Genomic DNA, 22819 nt, shown 5'->3' with positions numbered 1-22819 from the left:
ACCCAGCTCCTGTAAGAGCTGCCAGTGCTCTAACCACTCAGCATCTCTCCAGTTTCCCACAAACTGATCCCCTTAACCACAGATCGCACATCAGCTCCTCTTGACTTTTAAACAATGAGTTGCCTTCTCATCTCTTCTATTCATCCTCAGATACCCTTATTCTCACACACTGCTTACATGTCTGCCTTCCTCATTCAATTACGAACTCTTTGAGGACAGAGAGCATGCCTTACTCATTTATAGTCCTGTGACAAGCATGGTGATGGACAAGCTGTCACGTGTTTGTTGAATGAGTGCATTGTCCCTGGATATTGTGACTTATCTCCATCTGACTCTCCCTTAGTACGCTCAGAGGCTTCCCACTCAAAAATATATTCTTACATATCTGTCTATGTACTTATCTCTATCCTTCTAGCTATATACTACCAGAATATCTTCAAGGGAAAAGGCAAAAGGAGAGTGGGAGCATATTTCCATCCCACCTCCTTGATCTTCCACATTCTCCTGTCATTAGTAAACTATGCTAGACGCTGTTTGGACAGATAACATTTTTAAAGCCTCAAACATCTCTATAACACCTTCATCCTGGCTGAATTATTTTATTCTATATTCTGAGGCTTCATCACTGTCACTAATTTCACTGTTTGCTTCTGTAAGATATGGAATGCCTAATGGTCTGTTCTTCACTGATGGCAGTGTTCACTGCTACAGTAACCTAGACACCTAAAAATCTTATGGTTCAAGAATCAAGTTATAAGACTTTGTCACCTTAACTGCAAAACCATGTTATAAAACAAAACAAAACAAAACACCCAACACTCCCCCCTCCCAAATGAATTCACAGAAAAAGGGAAAGATGAAACAAAATGATAGGAGAGAAGGGGAGGAAAGGAGAAGGAAAGGAAAGGAGACTACAGGATGAGATGGGACAAGATAGGACAGGACAGGACAGGACAGGACAGGACAGGACAAGGCAGGAGGAGAACTGAAAGCAACTTGAAAATCTTGCTTGAGATTGATATTACTTTCTTCTACCAGTGTCCTGAAAATGTCAAGCATCAAATACAGATGTATTCAGTTACTTTTCTGCTCCATCACTGAATTGCAAAGCAGGAAAATCAGCTCTTAACATGCCAAGGAACCCGAGAGAATATTGACCTGGAAAAATTCTAACCCCAAGAGAACAACTCCCAGGAGATGACTACAGCTCCTGTAGGAAATCATCTAACCACAAATTCCAACTCCCCTTCACTCCTACAGCCTCAGTCACACATCTCAAAGGGCTGATCCCTTGAATCGTGACAACCTGACCCACATCAGCACCCCAGAGGCCATATGGCAACATCCGTCTTTCCAGCCTACTGGATAGGGAAAGGGAGGGACAATCAATTGAATGATTGTGATTGAAATCCTGTAATTTATGATTTGTCAATAACTTGGGGGAGTTCTCTTCACCCCTTAACAAATCCAAACAGCTATAACATATAACTACATACAGCTAACACACCTCTAAAGCCATTCATTGCATAGGAACAATAAGACAAAGAATAGAGGGACTCTCTGGAGATAGAGTTATCACCTATATCAGAACTCTAAACACAATGTCATTAAAGACATCAAAGAAAAAAATCTTTTGGATTCTAAAATTAAAAAGCTAGTATGCAGATCAGATCAGCCATGCTAGAGTGAACTGGGACAGAAGTTGGAATCAAAGTACTATCTTCTTTTTACATCGCAAAGTGTCATTAAATATGATACCCCTGCAGTTACTAAACCACAGAGGTTTTGATAAATCAAATGATGTAAAGATATTTTCTTGAAACACAGAGAAATAGCTCTTAGAATAAAAGTGTACCCAAATTCCCATACTTAAGTACCTCAGAAAGATCACTGTCTTGGACTCATTTCCTAGCAAATGATACAACCTGACTCAGTGCAAAGAGGAGGGAGGATGAAAGTCCTGGATTGCAGACGAGGGTCTTTATTCTTTTATTTAGCAGTCATCTAACACTAGAATTCCTAGTCTTCATTCCATAATATAAAAGAGCTAGATTATCTCATGGCCAAGAAAGGTCTCTCATCTAGTCTAAGTTACCTACACAATAATTAGGAACTACTATCTCCAGAATTAATTGCTATAACATTTTAACAATTGCAATGATGACAATTTTTTTCTTAGACTAAGTTATCACTCTTGTCCCTGAGTTCTACTTACTCTAGCACTATGCAGTTTGAGCAAAAAATTTTTCTCCATATGATAGCCACCAACATAACTGAAGACAGATATGGTGTCATTCATTCCTGGCCCATCCATACATCAATCCAGTTAAGCCTATTCTCTTTACTACTTATCCATTTAATCATGGCATTTGTTTCCCTTAGAATATATATATATATTTAATATTTTTATTTTCTATATTCTTTGTTTACATTCCAAATGATTTCCCCTTTCCCGGAACCCCCCTCCCCGTATGTCCCATAAACCTTCTTCTCTCCATCCCATCTCCAATCACCTTCCTCCTTTTTCTCTGTCCTTATATTCCCTTCCCATGCTAGATCAATCCTTTCCAGGATCAGAACCCTCTCCATACTTCTTCATGGGAGTCATTTGTTATGCAATTTGTGCTTTGGGTATTCAGAGCTTCTGGGCTAATTAATATCCACTTATCAGAGATTGCATTCCATGTGTATTCTTTTGTGATTGGGTTACCTCACTTAGGATGATATTTTCCAGATCAAACCATTTGCCTAAAAATTTTGTAAATTCATTGTTTCTAATTGCTGAGTAGTATTCCATTGTGTAAATATACCACATTTTCTGTATCCATTCCTCCTTTGAGGGGCATCTGGGTTCTTTCCAGCTTCTGGCTATTATAAATAAGGCTGCTATGAACATAATGGAGCATGTGTCTTTATTGCATGCCGGGGAATCCTTTGGGTATATGCCCAGGAGATGTATAGCAGGGTCCTCTGGAAGTCTCATGTCCAGTTTTCTGAGGAACCTCCAAACTGATTTCCACAGTGGTTGTACCACCTTAGAATATATATTAAGTTACCCATTTCTTTATTGAAATGTTATTTTAAAAAAGGGGGCACGAAAAATCCTACAGAAATCATCTGATAAATGCTAAATAAATAAGGAGGGCTACCACAGACTTTGTTCTCCTTGATCTGCTTTTCTTAACGTAGCCCACTATAACACTGTCTACTAGCCATCACATCAGTGTCACTGTTACAATAACACTTCCTCTGTGAATCCCCAAGGTTGTTATGATGTTTAATTTAGAACCAAGGTTAGATTTTTTTCCTTTACTTTTGTTTCTGTAAGATTCATTTGATAACATTTCAACCATTGGTATGTCATGCTAAAAAATCATCTTGAATCTTTACTTCTAAATATACCTGCCATCTTTTTACCTATTCATCCCAGTTATTTATGAAATACATTAACTGTGACATTGTTTTAGAAGTCAGTCCTGGAACATGTCACCAGAGATTCCCCTCCATATTGATATGAATCTATAATATTTGGGTCTTCTGAGTTTAGAGAAAATGTAGTGTCTCTGGGTGCCTGTCCTTGCCACTCTTTATATTTACATTCCTTGCTCTCTCATCCATAATGATCTAGTCTTTCAGTTGGTTTTGCAATGATTTCTGCAGATAATTTTGCTCAAGATTTGGGGGAATCTTTTTGAAAAAAAAAAGACATATAAACAAGGTTGCTAAAAAAGGAGGAAAATTCCAAGTAGAATGAGGTAGTAAAGTAGGAGCCTGGATGACCTGGGGTTGAGTCCTCCTTGCTCATCTTCTCAGTATCAGTTCTCTCATCTCTGAAATAGGGATAACAAGAATGACCTCACAGGGCTGCTCTGAGGCTAAGAAGTAATGCATTGAAAATCTTAGCACATTCTTATCACATAGCAAGTACACAATAGAGATTAGTCTTATGATTATCATTGTTACACCATGTTAAGACATAAAGACACAATAGCTTTTGGCACACAAAGACTATCACACCCAAAAATTTAAAAAGAAGTCTTGTGTTCTGTGTTCTAAATGATGTTCAAAATGAAAAGAACCAGTAGTCTACAGGAATTAGGAATGAGGGCATTAAGCCTTATAAAAGGCGTTAAACTATTGTAATTTTTAAAATCTAAACAATATTGGCAATCCCTTGTTTGACCCTATTTGCTCATGTTTCAGACATGGTTAACAGCACCCAAGAAAACAAAACAGGATTTATACACAGTCAGTGCCAAAATGAAAGAAAACAGAAAATTGATGATAGAACCCAGACACAAATATAAGTAATTAGAATAAAATATACAGCCAGGCATAGTGGCACACGCCTGTAATCCCAGACTTGGGAGGCAGGGGCAGGTGGATTTCTGAGTTCAGAGGCCAGCCTGGCCTACAGAATGAGTTCCAGGACAGCCAGGGCTACACAGAGAAACCCTTTCTCGAAAAACAAACCAAACCAAAAAACAAACAAACAAACAAACAAACAAAAATGTACATTTTTGTAAGTGGTAAAGATAGTGTGTGTAGAAAATGGCAACTTATCTAGAGATGACAAATAATGTTCTATGCACAAGGTGATGATTCAAGAGGGTCCTGATGGTGACTGAACTTAAAACAGAGAAACTCTCACATTGTGAGGATAGTATACAAAGATGTTTAGCAGGACTTATTTCTTTAACATGACTTTTCCACAGTGTTTGTGGAGGAAGAGGAGCTTGAAGGATATGATGCATGCATAATTGTGAAAAGGCTTTTATGTCAAGTAAAGAAATTTAGAACTCTCCAAGCAAGGAGCCTGCACAGAGAATAAAATTACAAGCAGAAAGACGAATAAAAGAAATGGATCAGTTGTGATATTTATTACAATTGACAGATGCTACATCACAGAACTAAAAACTGTCATGGAAGAATAAGTCTGCCTAAAGAATATAAGCTGAAAATAATATACATTATATGATATAATCTAGCTTGAGGTGTTTAATAGAAGGGGATGTAGCTAACCAATGTGCAGACTCTGAAAGACAGGGTATTTTGGTCAGGGATATAATACAGTTCAATTTGAAATAATATGGACTGAAGTATTGAGGGTAGATGGAAGTATGGCTGGTTTAACATACTAATGTAGATACCAAAAGACAGATCCAGGATAGTATTTTCAGGAATAACAAGAATAATAGTTTATCTCCATCTTCTTCACATACTCATTTATGTCTGTTATGGTACTCCACATGTGTGGTGACACGGAAGGGTACCTCAGAGCAAGATCCTTGAAAACATGGCAGGCTAATGGATCTTGACCAATATACTTGTATTCCTAGGGATCACGACTTCTAACTCAATAATGCACATTCTTGCTCCATTTTAAGAAATCAAAATTAATGTGACTACTTTTCCCCAGTTACTACAGAATTAATACTTACCTTGCAGCAAGTTCTCTTATTAGCCAGAGATGACATTCATAGCTAAAACAAATATAAAGACAAGTACTGTACTTGTGTTACATTTTATATATACATAATTTGTCTAGAAACAAGGATCAATTTACACATACCAGGTCAAAGTGGGAGCTACAAAAACATAGGTATGGGTGCTGCAGACATGGACCTTTCATAAAGACCCTTACTGAAACTCACCAATTTTATAGAACTTACTTAAATCCAAACTTGGAGCTTGCTAAAACAAGTACACATGAGTACGTGAGGAAGTTGAGAAGTAAACACATGTCATTGGAGAAATAGAGGTGGAGATATGGGTGGATCTGGGTTTGGTTAAGAATGAATCAGACCATCCCACAGAGGGTGGCTCCTCCCTGGATGGACTTACTGTATAAAAAGGTCATTCACTCAGACTGCAGTACCCAGCAAGCTCCTTCAGCTGCATTCGATTCAGTCTTCTTCCAAACAAGGTAAAGGGGAATATAGTTAACTTTGCTAGACCAGTGTTAACACAAGAGGATACCTGTATAAAATGCATGTGTGTATATATACACATACATATGTATATATGATTTTTGATATTATATGTGTCTGATTTTATTTCCATAAGGCCTGCTAATGTTCTCTTTATACTGTTGATTTGCCCATGTTTTCATTAGTTTTCTTTGTCCAGTTCTGCTGCAATTGGCACAGATCTTACATCAAAGAGCTATATAAATTCCATACTTGAGAAGTTTACATGTAGTTGTGAAAGATATTTAGCCAACAAGCAATAAATATGTCTACTAATGGCAAGAATGATGGAGAAAAAAGAGAGTCATAGAACAGCATAATGGGAGGGCAGGAGTATTGCAGATTGAATACTCTGAAAAATTATCTTTCCTTTGTTCTTTTTCTTTTCTTTTTTCTTTGAGCATTGAATAACAATTTAGGTTAACATAGAATTGTACATAATACATGGATATATAATGCATTACATCTATGGATTGTATAATCAGAAAAAAATTATGTCTATTATATCAAACACTTATAATGCTCAAACTTTATGATGAGAATAATAAAAATTAAGACATCTATTTGAAGCCAAAACCTATTCTAATTTATAATCATTATTCTATGATTCTACAATGACAGCACGCAACTATTATTATTATTATTATTATTATTATTATTATAGAATCAATATAATACAATAATATTCCATGGAACCCAGGTTGAACCTAAGAAATTATGCAAGCCCTATCCGGGCACAGAGGCACATGCTTCTAATCAGTGCTGGGGAGACAGACAAAAGCAGGCAGATCTTGGGACTCACTGCTTAGCCTAGAGTACTCAATGAGCCTTAGTAACTCTATTTCTAAACTAATTCATTTTCTGATGTTAAGGCAAATGAATTTGTGGATAAAACTTGCTTAGATTTGACATTAGCTTGTAAATTCTTATTTGAATAATGCTGGATCTGTTAACCATGTTTTCATATTTTTGCATATGTATTTATGAAATAAGTAGTCCCAAAATTTCTTCATGTAATATACTACTAAGTTTATATTAGATTCACAAAAAAGTATCTTTCTGTTTTTCATTCTTTAGAGAAATTTCTGTGATTTTAGGATTATTTCTCCCCTAGATTTTAATAGAATTTACAATTAAAGCCACTTGACTAACATCTGCAGACCCACTGGAACTATATTCACTTAAACTGGAACTTTATGAATAAGCAGAGAGCTATTTAAACTTTTCATCTATTGCCTGTTTCATTAAGGTGTAAAGTATATTTATAGAAATGTCTGTTTCACCTACATTCCAAACTGATTGCAACACAGGCTTTCACACTATGTTTCCATTGCTTCTCTAAAGTTTGAAGCATCTACTGCAATGTCTTGTTCTTTTCTTTTTTGATACTGGTTATTCAGGACTTTTCTCTTTCCTGAATAATTTGTAGGGTTATTGGCTTTATTAGATACTTTTAGGGTGGAACATTGCCTTTTTTACTTCTCTAAGATTTCTATTTCATTAATGTTAGTTGTCTTTATTATTTCATTCATTATAGTGTCAGCCTTATTTTCTTGTTCTCATTCAATCTTCTTGAGAGGAAGGCTAGAGTTACTGATTTTGTTTATCTTCTCTTTAAAAAAATATATTCATTTGAGCTATGAAAACGCACATGGAGTTAATAAATCCAACCAACTTTGTTAGATTGACTATCTCAACCTATTTTATGAATGCTGAAATACATTAGTATTATCATTTTATTATATCAATATACACTACAATTTCCTCATATATTTATTCGTTGACTATTCCTCATCCTTCGCTGATTCCCTATGTTCCCATGTAAGATTATCCCTTACTTTGTCCATTATTGCATCTTCCATGTGATGAGTTCTTTTCCAGTTTAAATATAAATCACAATAAACTAAAATGAACTTCATAGTTCTACGGTAATAATACAACACACACATACACCAGTTATCTCTCTTCTCAAAAGGAGTGCTGATCCAAAATTCTCAAATAAACTATTAAACAAAGTAACATTTTAGTAAACAAACTTTTTGAACATTTTCTGACAGAAATCACCATTCCATTCCATTAAGGGTCAAATACAGCAATGGTCCACTAATGATAAGATCATTCTACTGAAGCAAAATCTCTATCTCTAACTTTAATTTGCATTAATTGTCCATTTTCTTTTCGCTATCATTTTGATTAGTTTATAAGGCTTAAATTCAACTCTTTCACTGGGTAACCATAAACTTGCTAAACTATATATTCAAACAAATCACATCAAAATACAGCATACATATTTCATTTTGTCCAGTACTCCAATGTCCATAAGGCTTTAGACTATACTACTACACTCATATTTGACAAACTTATGTTACCTATAGTATTCTGTTTTTGCCTGTTATATAAGTCCAAAAGTCATCATTATAATGCTTTTATATAAGAAAAATACTTATTTCATTTATTGAAATGCCTACTAGTTTCTATTCGTTGACAACATAATCAAGGGACCATTATATTACCCTGGTAGGAGGAATGGCTGATTTACCAAAAAGGAGTCTTACCAAGAGCAAACTGAGAAGTAAGAGTTTAAGAAGCTAGTACTATAAATGTATTTAAAGTCATAAAATAGGCAGTGTCAGTTGCCAAAGTCACTTGATGTTTTACTCTGTAGACTTTGGAGATGTTCTTTAGCAAGTTTCATTTCTAAAATGTGCTCATTAAAAAAATACTGAGTTTAAACTATAAAAAGGCATTGCAATGATAAATACAACCTATAAAATAAAAGGAAAAAGGAAATAAATTTTTTTCACTTCTACAGTGCACACGTTCTGCTAAACGATGTCCACTCTCCTGGAAAGCATCACTAGCGTGATTGAAATATTCCAACAATACTCAAACAACGATAAGGAGGAAGAAACACTGAGCAAAGAAGAGCTGAAGGAGCTTCTGGAAGGAGAATTACAGGCCATCTTGAGGGTGAGAAATATGGGGTCACTGAGACAAACACTTCTGCGCATTTCCAATAATCTAACCAAAGATTGTAGAAAAACACTTTCAGTACTTCATTACTAAAAGAAATGGCCATAATTAAGACAAGATAAATTTTGTTTAGCTTTCTATAAAACTGTACCTATGTGTTCTTCATACATGAAATACTGTGTCTGAAATTCAAATACAATCAATATTTAATTTTAAAAGAATAGAAATGAATTCTACCAATAAAAATTATCACAGTAATTTTCCTAAAATCAAAATTAGTGGAGTATACTTTGAAAACAAATCATGAAATGAATAAAATTCAGACACATGAAATATAAAAAAGGTAGCTGATGCAAGGAAAAAGTGATATTTTATAGTTGATATTTAAACATTAATTCAGATAATACTATCAACACAGACAAGAAGGGAAAGCATAAAAATACTCTAAAAAACCAAAACCTAAACAAATAGGTAGAAATGTCGGTTCTAAAACATCATAAATGTATACTGCATTTTAATTATAAAGCTGAAATTAGTTATTCTGAAGGAATACCTTTCTATACTACTTACAGAATCCAGATGACCAAGATATCGCCGAAGTCTTCATGCAGATGATAGATGTGGACCACGATGACAAAGTAGATTTCACCGAGTATTTACTAATGGTGCTAAAGTTGGCACAAGCATATTATGATGCAGCCCAGAATAAAAGATTCCAAACACGTGCATCAAAGAAGAGAAGTAAACATGATTACAAAGGACTAGAAGAAGAGGAAGAAGAAAAAAGTACTGGACAGAGGCATGGTGGAACTGATGGAAAGAGAAAAAATGATAGAACAAAAAGTCCAAATGGACAAGGAGGAAAAAGGCAAGGATCAAAGAGTAGAAATAATGAAGGAGATACAAACAGAAGGAGAGAATCAGGAAAACACAAGCATCAGGATGACTCGACCAGAAAGCACAGGAGGGGTTCTGATTCTACAGAAAGAAGAGGTAGTAGAAATAGGAAGCAAAAACAACCAAAAGAAATAAACTATGATGAAATCTATTATAGTGGAAAATGCAAGGAACACTGCGAGGCAAGTTATGATGACTGTTACTACAAAACTGAAGACAGTAAAAGACAAGAAAGAGAGAGAAGAACAAAAGGAAGAGGCACCCAAAACGAGAAGGGATCTTCCCAAGATGAGGCAGAACACAGAGGTACTACAGAACTAAAGAGACCATCACGCCCAGAGCAGTCTCCAGACAGTGCCCGCCGGCCTGGTTCCAGCCTCAGACAGGAGTCCAGCCCACGACAAGCTGACTCTGCCCGCGGCAGCTCAAGAGCAGGCTCGGGGAGAAGTGGACAGTCCCCCGACGGCAACAGGCAACCCGCATCCAGGAGGGAAAGAGCCCGGCAGGACAGCCCCAGCCAGTCCAGTGACATCGAAGGCCATTCTAGAGGCCAAGTCGATGTGGGACGCAGGCAAGCCTCATCCAGCCACAGGAGGGCCGGCTCCAGCTCCAGCTCAGGGGCCCAGCGCACCTCCGCCGGGGGCCAGGCAGTTGACTCCTCCAGTGACTCCCGGTCCCACCAAGGCCAGGCATCTGTCCAGGGTCGCGTAGGGTCCCACTCAGGCTCCAGAAACAGGGAAGCTCAGGGCAGCCTTCATCGTGGCCAGTCATCAGCAGACAGCCCCAGGCACTCCGGGTCAGGACAGGCACAAGGCCACTCTGCCACATCTGCTGACAATCGCAGGCCTCGGGGGTCCAGCCAGAGTCAGGCCAGCGACAGCGAGGGCCACTCCGACGTCTCAGAAGGCCAGGCAGTGGGAGCCCACGGTGGGTCCGGAGCCGGCCAGAGGCACGAGCAGCGTCCCTCACGAGGCCAGAAAGGCTCGGGGCTCTACCAGGTGTACTACTACGAGCAAGAATACACCGAGGACGAGTCCGATTCGCAGCACCAGCAGCAGCAGCACCAGCACCAACAGGAGCAGCAGCACCAACACCGGCACCAGCAGGAACACGAGCACCAGCAGCCCGAGTCCGGCCACAGGCAGCAGAGGTCCGGTGGCAGCAGACAACAGGGAGCCCACCGGGCACAGGAATCGGACAGCGCCAGGCACCGGGACTCTCACCAAGGGCACAGCTCCTCCTCTCGTCCCCGGGATGAGGCCTCACGAGGAAGCTCCAGATCCGGTGTCAGAGAGGGCCAGGGGCCCCGAGGAGAGCCCGCCAGGGACAGCTCTGAGCAAGGCCGGTCCAGAAGGGGCGAGGCCTCCAACCGTGGACACAGCTCCGGGAGGGTCCACGAAGAGCGCCAGGAGCAAGCCACAGACCGCTCTGGGCGCTCCGGGTCAAGGCGAGTCCAGGTAAGCTCTCAGAATGAGAGCGAGTCCTCCCATGGTCAGGCAGGACACAGAGGCTCTGCAGCAGCCAGGCAAACATCCCACCCAGAGCAGTCTCCAGACAGTGCCCGCCGGCCTGGTTCCAGCCGCAGACAGGAGTCCAGCCCACGACAAGCTGACTCTGCCCGGGGCAGCTCAAGAGCAGGCTCGGGGAGAAGTGGACAGTCCCCCGACGGCAACAGGCAACCCGCATCCAGGAGGGAAAGAGCCCGGCAGGACAGCCCCAGCCAGTCCAGTGACAGCGAAGGCCATTCTAGAGGCCAAGTCGATGTGGGACGCGGGCAAGCCTCATCCAGCCACAGGAGGGCCGGCTCCAGCTCCAGCTCAGGGGCCCAGCGCACCTCCGCCGGGGGCCAGGCAGTTGACTCCTCCAGTGGCTCCCGGTCCCACCAAGGCCAGGCATCTGTCCAGGGTCGCGTAGGGTCCCACTCAGGCTCCAGAAACAGGGAAGCTCAGGGCAGCCTTCATCGTGGCCAGTCATCAGCAGACAGCCCCAGGCACTCCGGGTCAGGACAGGCACAAGGCCACTCTGCCACATCTGCTGACAATCGCAGGCCTCGGGGGTCCAGCCAGAGTCAGGCCAGCGACAGCGAGGGCCACTCCGACGTCTCAGAAGGCCAGGCAGTGGGAGCCCACGGTGGGTCCGGAGCCGGCCAGAGGCACGAGCAGCGTCCCTCACGAGGCCAGAAAGGCTCGGGGCTCTACCAGGTGTACTACTACGAGCAAGAATACACCGAGGACGAGTCCGATTCGCAGCACCAGCAGCAGCAGCACCAGCACCAACAGGAGCAGCAGCACCAACACCGGCACCAGCAGGAACACGAGCACCAGCAGCCCGAGTCCGGCCACAGGCAGCAGAGGTCCGGTGGCAGCAGACAACAGGGAGCCCACCGGGCACAGGAATCGGACAGCGCCAGGCACCGGGACTCTCACCAAGGGCACAGCTCCTCCTCTCGTCCCCGGGATGAGGCCTCACGAGGAAGCTCCAGATCCGGTGTCAGAGAGGGCCAGGGGCCCCGAGGAGAGCCCGCCAGGGACAGCTCTGAGCAAGGCCGGTCCAGAAGGGGCGAGGCCTCCAACCGTGGACACAGCTCCGGGAGGGTCCACGAAGAGCGCCAGGAGCAAGCCACAGACCGCTCTGGGCGCTCCGGGTCAAGGCGAGTCCAGGTAAGCTCTCAGAATGAGAGCGAGTCCTCCCATGGTCAGGCAGGACACAGAGGCTCTGCAGCAGCCAGGCAAACATCCCACCCAGAGCAGTCTCCAGACAGTGCCCGCCGGCCTGGTTCCAGCCGCAGACAGGAGTCCAGCCCACGACAAGCTGACTCTGCCCGGGGCAGCTCAAGAGCAGGCTCGGGGAGAAGTGGACAGTCCCCCGACGGCAACAGGCAACCCGCATCCAGGAGGGAAAGAGCCCGGCAGGACAGCCCCAGCCAGTCCAGTGACAGCGAAGGCCATTCTAGAGGCCAAGTCGATGTGGGACGCGGGCAAGCCTCATCCAGCCACAGGAGGGCCGGCTCCAGCTCCAGCTCAGGGGCCCAGCGCACCTCCGCCGGGGGCCAGGCAGTTGACTCCTCCAGTGGCTCCCGGTCCCACCAAGGCCAGGCATCTGTCCAGGGTCGCGTAGGGTCCCACTCAGGCTCCAGAAACAGGGAAGCTCAGGGCAGCCTTCATCGTGGCCAGTCATCAGCAGACAGCCCCAGGCACTCCGGGTCAGGACAGGCACAAGGCCACTCTGCCACATCTGCTGACAATCGCAGGCCTCGGGGGTCCAGCCAGAGTCAGGCCAGCGACAGCGAGGGCCACTCCGACGTCTCAGAAGGCCAGGCAGTGGGAGCCCACGGTGGGTCCGGAGCCGGCCAGAGGCACGAGCAGCGTCCCTCACGAGGCCAGAAAGGCTCGGGGCTCTACCAGGTGTACTACTACGAGCAAGAATACACCGAGGACGAGTCCGATTCGCAGCACCAGCAGCAGCAGCACCAGCACCAACAGGAGCAGCAGCACCAACACCGGCACCAGCAGGAACACGAGCACCAGCAGCCCGAGTCCGGCCACAGGCAGCAGAGGTCCGGTGGCAGCAGACAACAGGGAGCCCACCGGGCACAGGAATCGGACAGCGCCAGGCACCGGGACTCTCACCAAGGGCACAGCTCCTCCTCTCGTCCCCGGGATGAGGCCTCACGAGGAAGCTCCAGATCCGGTGTCAGAGAGGGCCAGGGGCCCCGCGGAGAGCCCGCCAGGGACAGCTCTGAGCAAGGCCGGTCCAGAAGGGGCGAGGCCTCCAACCGTGGACACAGCTCCGGGAGGGTCCACGAAGAGCGCCAGGAGCAAGCCACAGACCGCTCTGGGCGCTCCGGGTCAAGGCGAGTCCAGGTAAGCTCTCAGAATGAGAGCGAGTCCTCCCATGGTCAGGCAGGACACAGAGGCTCTGCAGCAGCCAGGCAAACATCCCACCCAGAGCAGTCTCCAGACAGTGCCCGCCGGCCTGGTTCCAGCCGCAGACAGGAGTCCAGCCCACGACAAGCTGACTCTGCCCGGGGCAGCTCAAGAGCAGGCTCGGGGAGAAGTGGACAGTCCCCCGACGGCAACAGGCAACCCGCATCCAGGAGGGAAAGAGCCCGGCAGGACAGCCCCAGCCAGTCCAGTGACAGCGAAGGCCATTCTAGAGGCCAAGTCGATGTGGGACGCGGGCAAGCCTCATCCAGCCACAGGAGGGCCGGCTCCAGCTCCAGCTCAGGGGCCCAGCGCACCTCCGCCGGGGGCCAGGCAGTTGACTCCTCCAGTGGCTCCCGGTCCCACCAAGGCCAGGCATCTGTCCAGGGTCGCGTAGGGTCCCACTCAGGCTCCAGAAACAGGGAAGCTCAGGGCAGCCTTCATCGTGGCCAGTCATCAGCAGACAGCCCCAGGCACTCCGGGTCAGTACAGGCACAAGGCCACTCTGCCACATCTGCTGACAATCGCAGGCCTCGGGGGTCCAGCCAGAGTCAGGCCAGCGACAGCGAGGGCCACTCCGACGTCTCAGAAGGCCAGGCAGTGGGAGCCCACGGTGGGTCCGGAGCCGGCCAGAGGCACGAGCAGCGTCCCTCACGAGGCCAGAAAGGCTCGGGGCTCTACCAGGTGTACTACTACGAGCAAGAATACACCGAGGACGAGTCCGATTCGCAGCACCAGCAGCAGCAGCACCAGCACCAACAGGAGCAGCAGCACCAACACCGGCACCAGCAGGAACACGAGCACCAGCAGCCCGAGTCCGGCCACAGGCAGCAGAGGTCCGGTGGCAGCAGACAACAGGGAGCCCACCGGGCACAGGAATCGGACAGCGCCAGGCACCGGGACTCTCACCAAGGGCACAGCTCCTCCTCTCGTCCCCGGGATGAGGCCTCACGAGGAAGCTCCAGATCCGGTGTCAGAGAGGGCCAGGGGCCCCGAGGAGAGCCCGCCAGGGACAGCTCTGAGCAAGGCCGGTCCAGAAGGGGCGAGGCCTCCAACCGTGGACACAGCTCCGGGAGGGTCCACGAAGAGCGCCAGGAGCAAGCCACAGACCGCTCTGGGCGCTCCGGGTCAAGGCGAGTCCAGGTAAGCTCTCAGAATGAGAGCGAGTCCTCCCATGGTCAGGCAGGACACAGAGGCTCTGCAGCAGCCAGGCAAACATCCCACCCAGAGCAGTCTCCAGACAGTGCCCGCCGGCCTGGTTCCAGCCGCAGACAGGAGTCCAGCCCACGACAAGCTGACTCTGCCCGGGGCAGCTCAAGAGCAGGCTCGGGGAGAAGTGGACAGTCCCCCGACGGCAACAGGCAACCCGCATCCAGGAGGGAAAGAGCCCGGCAGGACAGCCCCAGCCAGTCCAGTGACAGCGAAGGCCATTCTAGAGGCCAAGTCGATGTGGGACGCGGGCAAGCCTCATCCAGCCACAGGAGGGCCGGCTCCAGCTCCAGCTCAGGGGCCCAGCGCACCTCCGCCGGGGGCCAGGCAGTTGACTCCTCCAGTGGCTCCCGGTCCCACCAAGGCCAGGCATCTGTCCAGGGTCGCGTAGGGTCCCACTCAGGCTCCAGAAACAGGGAAGCTCAGGGCAGCCTTCATCGTGGCCAGTCATCAGCAGACAGCCCCAGGCACTCCGGGTCAGGACAGGCACAAGGCCACTCTGCCACATCTGCTGACAATCGCAGGCCTCGGGGGTCCAGCCAGAGTCAGGCCAGCGACAGCGAGGGCCACTCCGACGTCTCAGAAGGCCAGGCAGTGGGAGCCCACGGTGGGTCCGGAGCCGGCCAGAGGCACGAGCAGCGTCCCTCACGAGGCCAGAAAGGCTCGGGGCTCTACCAGGGGTACTACTATGAGCAAGAATACACCGAGGACGAGTCCGATTCGCAGCACCAGCAGCAGCACCAGCACCAACAGGAGCAGCAGCACCAACACCGGCACCAGCAGGAACTCGAGCACCAGCAGCCCGAGTCCGGCCACAGGCAGCAGAGGTCCGGTGGCAGCAGACAACAGGGAGCCCACCGGGCACAGGAATCGGACAGCGCCAGGCACCGGGACTCTCACCAAGGGCACAGCTCCTCCTCTCGTCCCCGGGATGAGGCCTCACGAGGAAGCTCCAGATCCGGTGTCAGAGAGGGCCAGGGGCCCCGAGGAGAGCCCGCCAGGGACAGCTCTGAGCAAGGCCGGTCCAGAAGGGGCGAGGCCTCCAACCGTGGACACAGCTCCGGGAGGGTCCACGAAGAGCGCCAGGAGCAAGCCACAGACCGCTCTGGGCGCTCCGGGTCAAGGCGAGTCCAGGTAAGCTCTCAGAATGAGAGCGAGTCCTCCCATGGTCAGGCAGGACACAGAGGCTCTGCAGCAGCCAGGCAAACATCCCACCCAGAGCAGTCTCCAGACAGTGCCCGCCGGCCTGGTTCCAGCCGCAGACAGGAGTCCAGCCCACGACAAGCTGACTCTGCCCGGGGCAGCTCAAGAGCAGGCTCGGGGAGAAGTGGACAGTCCCCCGACGGCAACAGGCAACCCGCATCCAGGAGGGAAAGAGCCCGGCAGGACAGCCCCAGCCAGTCCAGTGACAGCGAAGGCCATTCTAGAGGCCAAGTCGATGTGGGACGCGGGCAAGCCTCATCCAGCCACAGGAGGGCCGGCTCCAGCTCCAGCTCAGGGGCCCAGCGCACCTCCGCCGGGGGCCAGGCAGTTGACTCCTCCAGTGGCTCCCGGTCCCACCAAGGCCAGGCATCTGTCCAGGGTCGCGTAGGGTCCCACTCAGGCTCCAGAAACAGGGAAGCTCAGGGCAGCCTTCATCGTGGCCAGTCATCAGCAGACAGCCCCAGGCACTCCGGGTCAGGACAGGCACAAGGCCACTCTGCCACATCTGCTGACAATCGCAGGCCTCGGGGGTCCAGCCAGAGTCAGGCCAGCGACAGCGAGGGCCACTCCGACGTCTCAGAAGGCCAGGCAGTGGGAGCCCACGGTGGGTCCGGAGCCGGCCAGAGGCACGAGCAGCGTCCCTCACGAGGCCAGAAAGGCTCGGGGCTCTACCAGGTGTACTACTACGAGCAAGAATACACCGAGGACGAGTCCGATTCGCAGCACCAGCAGCAGCAGCACCAGCACCAACAGGAGCAGCAGCACCAACACCGGCACCAGCAGGAACACGAGCACCAGCAGCCCGAGTCCGGCCACAGGCAGCAGAGGTCCGGTGGCAGCAGACAACAGGGAGCCCACCGGGCACAGGAATCGGACAGCGCCAGGCACCGGGACTCTCACCAAGGGCACAGCTCCTCCTCTCGTCCCCGGGATGAGGCCTCACGAGGAAGCTCCAGATCCGGTGTCAGAGAGGGCCAGGGGCCCCGAGGAGAGCCCGCCAGGGACAGCTCTGAGCAAGGCCGGTCCAGAAGGGGCGAGGCCTCCAACCGTGGACACAGCTCCGGGAGGGTCCACGAAGAGCGCCAGGAGCAAGCCACAGACCGCTCTGGGCGCTCCGGGTCAAGGCGAGTCCAGGTAAGCTCTCAGAATGAGAGCGAGTCCTCCCATGGTCAGGCAGGACACAGAGGCTCTGCAGCAGCCAGGCAAACATCCCACCCAGAGCAGTCTCCAGACAGTGCCCGCCGGCCTGGTTCCAGCCGCAGACAGGAGTCCAGCCCACGACAAGCTGACTCTGCCCGGGGCAGCTCAAGAGCAGGCTCGGGGAGAAGTGGACAGTCCCCCGACGGCAACAGGCAACCCGCATCCAGGAGGGAAAGAGCCCGGCAGGACAGCCCCAGCCAGTCCAGTGACAGCGAAGGCCATTCTAGAGGCCAAGTCGATGTGGGACGCGGGCAAGCCTCATCCAGCCACAGGAGGGCCGGCTCCAGCTCCAGCTCAGGGGCCCAGCGCACCTCCGCCGGGGGCCAGGCAGTTGACTCCTCCAGTGGCTCCCGGTCCCACCAAGGCCAGGCATCTGTCCAGGGTCGCGTAGGGTCCCACTCAGGCTCCAGAAACAGGGAAGCTCAGGGCAGCCTTCATCGTGGCCAGTCATCAGCAGACAGCCCCAGGCACTCCGGGTCAGGACAGGCACAAGGCCACTCTGCCACATCTGCTGACAATCGCAGGCCTCGGGGGTCCAGCCAGAGTCAGGCCAGCGACAGCGAGGGCCACTCCGACGTCTCAGAAGGCCAGGCAGTGGGAGCCCACGGTGGGTCCGGAGCCGGCCAGAGGCACGAGCAGCGTCCCTCACGAGGCCAGAAAGGCTCGGGGCTCTACCAGGGGTACTACTATGAGCAAGAATACACCGAGGACGAGTCCGATTCGCAGCACCAGCAGCAGCACCAGCACCAACAGGAGCAGCAGCACCAACACCGGCACCAGCAGGAACTCGAGCACCAGCAGCCCGAGTCCGGCCACAGGCAGCAGAGGTCCGGTGGCAGCAGACAACAGGGAGCCCACCGGGCACAGGAATCGGACAGCGCCAGGCACCGGGACTCTCACCAAGGGCACAGCTCCTCCTCTCGTCCCCGGGATGAGGCCTCACGAGGAAGCTCCAGATCCGGTGTCAGAGAGGGCCAGGGGCCCCGCGGAGAGCCCGCCAGGGACAGCTCTGAGCAAGGCCGGTCCAGAAGGGGCGAGGCCTCCAACCGTGGACACAGCTCCGGGAGGGTCCACGAAGAGCGCCAGGAGCAAGCCACAGACCGCTCTGGGCGCTCCGGGTCAAGGCGAGTCCAGGTAAGCTCTCAGAATGAGAGCGAGTCCTCCCATGGTCAGGCAGGACACAGAGGCTCTGCAGCAGCCAGGCAAACATCCCACCCAGAGCAGTCTCCAGACAGTGCCCGCCGGCCTGGTTCCAGCCGCAGACAGGAGTCCAGCCCACGACAAGCTGACTCTGCCCGGGGCAGCTCAAGAGCAGGCTCGGGGAGAAGTGGACAGTCCCCCGACCGCAACAGGCAACCCGCATCCAGGAGGGAAAGAGCCCGGCAGGACAGCCCCAGCCAGTCCAGTGACAGCGAAGGCCATTCTAGAGGCCAAGTCGATGTGGGACGCGGGCAAGCCTCATCCAGCCACAGGAGGGCCGGCTCCAGCTCCAGCTCAGGGGCCCAGCGCACCTCCGCCGGGGGCCAGGCAGTTGACTCCTCCAGTGGCTCCCGGTCCCACCAAGGCCAGGCATCTGTCCAGGGTCGCGTAGGGTCCCACTCAGGCTCCAGAAACAGGGAAGCTCAGGGCAGCCTTCATCGTGGCCAGTCATCAGCAGACAGCCCCAGGCACTCCGGGTCAGGACAGGCACAAGGCCACTCTGCCACATCTGCTGACAATCGCAGGCCTCGGGGGTCCAGCCAGAGTCAGGCCAGCGACAGCGAGGGCCACTCCGACGTCTCAGAAGGCCAGGCAGTGGGAGCCCACGGTGGGTCCGGAGCCGGCCAGAGGCACGAGCAGCGTCCCTCACGAGGCCAGAAAGGCTCGGGGCTCTACCAGGGGTACTACTATGAGCAAGAATACACCGAGGACGAGTCCGATTCGCAGCACCAGCAGCAGCACCAGCACCAACAGGAGCAGCAGCACCAACACCGGCACCAGCAGGAACTCGAGCACCAGCAGCCCGAGTCCGGCCACAGGCAGCAGAGGTCCGGTGGCAGCAGACAACAGGGAGCCCACCGGGCACAGGAATCGGACAGCGCCAGGCACCGGGACTCTCACCAAGGGCACAGCTCCTCCTCTAGTCCCCGGGATGAGGCCTCACGAGGAAGCTCCAGATCCGGTGTCAGAGAGGGCCAGGGGCCCCGCGGAGAGCCCGCCAGGGACAGCTCTGAGCAAGGCCGGTCCAGAAGGGGCGAGGCCTCCAACCGTGGACACAGCTCCGGGAGGGTCCACGAAGAGCGCCAGGAGCAAGCCACAGACCGCTCTGGGCGCTCCGGGTCAAGGCGAGTCCAGGTAAGCTCTCAGAATGAGAGCGAGTCCTCCCATGGTCAGGCAGGACACAGAGGCTCTGCAGCAGCCAGGCAAACATCCCACCCAGAGCAGTCTCCAGACAGTGCCCGCCGGCCTGGTTCCAGCCGCAGACAGGAGTCCAGCCCACGACAAGCTGACTCTGCCCGGGGCAGCTCAAGAGCAGGCTCGGGGAGAAGTGGACAGTCCCCCGACGGCAACAGGCAACCCGCATCCAGGAGGGAAAGAGCCCGGCAGGACAGCCCCAGCCAGTCCAGTGACAGCGAAGGCCATTCTAGAGGCCAAGTCGATGTGGGACGCGGGCAAGCCTCATCCAGCCACAGGAGGGCCGGCTCCAGCTCCAGCTCAGGGGCCCAGCGCACCTCCGCCGGGGGCCAGGCAGTTGACTCCTCCAGTGGCTCCCGGTCCCACCAAGGCCAGGCATCTGTCCAGGGTCGCGTAGGGTCCCACTCAGGCTCCAGAAACAGGGAAGCTCAGGGCAGCCTTCATCGTGGCCAGTCATCAGCAGACAGCCCCAGGCACTCCGGGTCAGGACAGGCACAAGGCCACTCTGCCACATCTGCTGACAATCGCAGGCCTCGGGGGTCCAGCCAGAGTCAGGCCAGCGACAGCGAGGGCCACTCCGACGTCTCAGAAGGCCAGGCAGTGGGAGCCCACGGTGGGTCCGGAGCCGGCCAGAGGCACGAGCAGCGTCCCTCACGAGGCCAGAAAGGCTCGGGGCTCTACCAGGTGTACTACTACGAGCAAGAATACACCGAGGACGAGTCCGATTCGCAGCACCAGCAGCAGCAGCACCAGCACCAACAGGAGCAGCAGCACCAACACCGGCACCAGCAGGAACACGAGCACCAGCAGCCCGAGTCCGGCCACAGGCAGCAGAGGTCCGGTGGCAGCAGACAACAGGGAGCCCACCGGGCACAGGAATCGGACAGCGCCAGGCACCGGGACTCTCACCAAGGGCACAGCTCCTCCTCTCGTCCCCGGGATGAGGCCTCACGAGGAAGCTCCAGATCCGGTGTCAGAGAGGGCCAGGGGCCCCGAGGAGAGCCCGCCAGGGACAGCTCTGAGCAAGGCCGGTCCAGAAGGGGCGAGGCCTCCAACCGTGGACACAGCTCCGGGAGGGTCCACGAAGAGCGCCAGGAGCAAGCCACAGACCGCTCTGGGCGCTCCGGGTCAAGGCGAGTCCAGGTAAGCTCTCAGAATGAGAGCGAGTCCTCCCATGGTCAGGCAGGACACAGAGGCTCTGCAGCAGCCAGGCAAACATCCCACCCAGAGCAGTCTCCAGACAGTGCCCGCCGGCCTGGTTCCAGCCGCAGACAGGAGTCCAGCCCACGACAAGCTGACTCTGCCCGGGGCAGCTCAAGAGCAGGCTCGGGGAGAAGTGGACAGTCCCCCGACGGCAACAGGCAACCCGCATCCAGGAGGGAAAGAGCCCGGCAGGACAGCCCCAGCCAGTCCAGTGACAGCGAAGGCCATTCTAGAGGCCAAGTCGATGTGGGACGCGGGCAAGCCTCATCCAGCCACAGGAGGGCCGGCTCCAGCTCCAGCTCAGGGGCCCAGCGCACCTCCGCCGGGGGCCAGGCAGTTGACTCCTCCAGTGGCTCCCGGTCCCACCAAGGCCAGGCATCTGTCCAGGGTCGCGTAGGGTCCCACTCAGGCTCCAGAAACAGGGAAGCTCAGGGCAGCCTTCATCGTGGCCAGTCATCAGCAGACAGCCCCAGGCACTCCGGGTCAGGACAGGCACAAGGCCACTCTGCCACATCTGCTGACAATCGCAGGCCTCGGGGGTCCAGCCAGAGTCAGGCCAGCGACAGCGAGGGCCACTCCGACGTCTCAGAAGGCCAGGCAGTGGGAGCCCACGGTGGGTCCGGAGCCGGCCAGAGGCACGAGCAGCGTCCCTCACGAGGCCAGAAAGGCTCGGGGCTCTACCAGGTGTACTACTACGAGCAAGAATACACCGAGGACGAGTCCGATTCGCAGCACCAGCAGCAGCAGCACCAGCACCAACAGGAGCAGCAGCACCAACACCGGCACCAGCAGGAACACGAGCACCAGCAGCCCGAGTCCGGCCACAGGCAGCAGAGGTCCGGTGGCAGCAGACAACAGGGAGCCCACCGGGCACAGGAATCGGACAGCGCCAGGCACCGGGACTCTCACCAAGGGCACAGCTCCTCCTCTCGTCCCCGGGATGAGGCCTCACGAGGAAGCTCCAGATCCGGTGTCAGAGAGGGCCAGGGGCCCCGCGGAGAGCCCGCCAGGGACAGCTCTGAGCAAGGCCGGTCCAGAAGGGGCGAGGCCTCCAACCGTGGACACAGCTCCGGGAGGGTCCACGAAGAGCGCCAGGAGCAAGCCACAGACCGCTCTGGGCGCTCCGGGTCAAGGCGAGTCCAGGTAAGCTCTCAGAATGAGAGCGAGTCCTCCCATGGTCAGGCAGGACACAGAGGCTCTGCAGCAGCCAGGCAAACATCCCACCCAGAGCAGTCTCCAGACAGTGCCCGCCGGCCTGGTTCCAGCCGCAGACAGGAGTCCAGCCCACGACAAGCTGACTCTGCCCGGGGCAGCTCAAGAGCAGGCTCGGGGAGAAGTGGACAGTCCCCCGACGGCAACAGGCAACCCGCATCCAGGAGGGAAAGAGCCCGGCAGGACAGCCCCAGCCAGTCCAGTGACAGCGAAGGCCATTCTAGAGGCCAAGTCGATGTGGGACGCGGGCAAGCCTCATCCAGCCACAGGAGGGCCGGCTCCAGCTCCAGCTCAGGGGCCCAGCGCACCTCCGCCGGGGGCCAGGCAGTTGACTCCTCCAGTGGCTCCCGGTCCCACCAAGGCCAGGCATCTGTCCAGGGTCGCGTAGGGTCCCACTCAGGCTCCAGAAACAGGGAAGCTCAGGGCAGCCTTCATCGTGGCCAGTCATCAGCAGACAGCCCCAGGCACTCCGGGTCAGGACAGGCACAAGGCCACTCTGCCACATCTGCTGACAATCGCAGGCCTCGGGGGTCCAGCCAGAGTCAGGCCAGCGACAGCGAGGGCCACTCCGACGTCTCAGAAGGCCAGGCAGTGGGAGCCCACGGTGGGTCCGGAGCCGGCCAGAGGCACGAGCAG

This window comes from Apodemus sylvaticus, chromosome 4 (assembly GCF_947179515.1).
Source record: "Apodemus sylvaticus chromosome 4, mApoSyl1.1, whole genome shotgun sequence".
NCBI lineage: Eukaryota > Metazoa > Chordata > Mammalia > Rodentia > Muridae > Apodemus > Apodemus sylvaticus.
Note: the sequence above shows the minus strand (reverse complement) of the source record.